Source organism: Kryptolebias marmoratus, linkage group LG4 (genome assembly GCF_001649575.2).
Source record: "Kryptolebias marmoratus isolate JLee-2015 linkage group LG4, ASM164957v2, whole genome shotgun sequence".
Taxonomy (NCBI): Eukaryota; Metazoa; Chordata; class Actinopteri; order Cyprinodontiformes; family Rivulidae; genus Kryptolebias; species Kryptolebias marmoratus.
Window position 1 is genome coordinate 28523224 of NC_051433.1, and position 2109 is coordinate 28525332.

Below are 2109 nucleotides of genomic sequence, written 5' to 3' on the forward strand. Positions count from 1 at the left end.
AATTATTTCCATCATTAACATGATTTTCTTCGTCTTTCTTCCAGTAGAACACCTGGACCAGTCATTCTGTGTTTGTCTGTGTCTCTTTCCCGTCCTCTTTAACCCCAGCCGGTCGAAGCAGATGGTTCTGATGGAGGTTTCTTCCTGTTCAAAGAGAGTTTTTTCTTTCCACTGTTGCCAATGTGCTGCTCAGGATGGGAGACTGCAACAAAGTGAAGATTCAACGCAATCTCCTGGCTTCCTTAGATAGATAACTTTTACTAATTGGCTTCTTATAACGTATGTTAATGTTTTGTACAGTGCCCTGAGACGACCTCTGTTGTGACCTGACACTATTTAAATAAATTTTACTGAATTGAATTGTTAATGTCATGCCCTGGTGCAGTCCAACTTTTCTTATCTGAGACTAAAATGTGTGCCGAATGTTCAGCTTCAGTTGTGATGATGTCACACACTAACTTTTGAGCTGTTTAAATTTTGGCAAGCAAACACTTCTTTCTTTCTTTCCTTTTTGTAGCACAGCAGCTTAGTGGTTACCACTGTTGCCTCACAACAAGAAGGTCCTGGGGTTTCTGTGTGGAGTTTGCATGTTCTACTCATGTTTGCGTGAGTTTTCTCTGGGTTCTCCGGTTTCTACATCTCACATTATCCTTTTAAGTATTTGATTTTACAATATGCATTTATTACACTCACCTATTGGTTTCAGTCCATCTTTTTGAACAGATGTTAAAGAAACTTAAAAATGCAACTTTCAGCACAAGTGGTAAAACTTCTCAGATTAGCTGCTGGTTTATCAGAAATATCGAGGTGACCTGGAAATGTACCTTAAAAGGACTGTTAGGCCAACTTGAAGGAAAAATTTGAACAAACTGATAATTATTTGTTTCATAATTTCTTTGTCAATTGCAGCCACTGACTCACTCTGATGGTTAGATACTGAAATATATAAATCACTGTTTTTTAAAATTGATTTCTACTCCTTTAATACATGTATAGTTACAGTACACAGAAAATGACTTTTTGAGATCTCCAGCAGCACAGTTTTGTTTTGGCTGAAGTGAAGTGTTGATTTGTCATCTAACATTATTATATTTATTTAATTGATTGCTTGAAAAATACTTCAAGATTTTGAAAATATTAGCCATTTCAGAATAAATTTGCTTCATATTTAAGGCTTCTTGGATGGGAGAAGACAGCTTCCCTGTGTTTAATGTAAAACCCCTCAGGGTGGCAGTGGAGGATCATCTGAAGACATCTTACACAAACTGATGTCCTCCAACAGTTACATTTTGAAGAGTCCATCCTGCTGTGATTATATGTTAATGGTAATGATATTTAAAAGGGGACAGCATTTGTTTAAATAAATGTCTGAATAAAACTGAATAAAAAAAACCCAAATCCTGACAATAAGTGTCCATTTTATATTCCCTTTAAGCCCCAAATGATCTTCTCTATTCATTTTGACAGACTCAACCTGTTTTCTTTCCAACAGAAACAGTCCTTTAAGAGCGAAGGTGAAAAGAAGGTTGGATTGGAAGAACCAGCTCTAATGGAGTGATGTCATCAACACTGTGGGCGAGCCTTCACAAATTTTACTGCTGCTAATACATTACACATAGGACTGTTGTATATTAAAACAATTACATGGAAAACAACAATGACAGCAACAACAACAATACTACTACTACAAAGAAGTGCCTGCAAGGGCAGAGGTTTGCGGTTTTGCCTGTGTCTGTTTGTTTACTTGTGCTGCAAATGATCAAAATATCTTATAAATTACCAAACAAATTTTAATTAGGCCAGTGGCGCCGGATTCATTTTCTAGGTGGGGGGGCCACCGGAGTGTTTCGTCACTGTCACAGCTCCATCTGTTCCTTCATCAAAGGAACTGGCCGGAATTATGGCCAGAGAGGTTTTTAGGCTCCACGGTCTACCTAAGGACATCGTTTCAGACCGTGGGCCTCAGTTTATTTCAAAGTTTTGGAGGGAATTCTGTAATCTTTTGGACATCTCTATCAGTCTGTCCTCAGGTTTTCATCCCCAGACAGACGGACAGACAGAAAGGGCCAACCAAGAAATCGAGACCAAGCTTCGCCTGCTCTGCTCCAC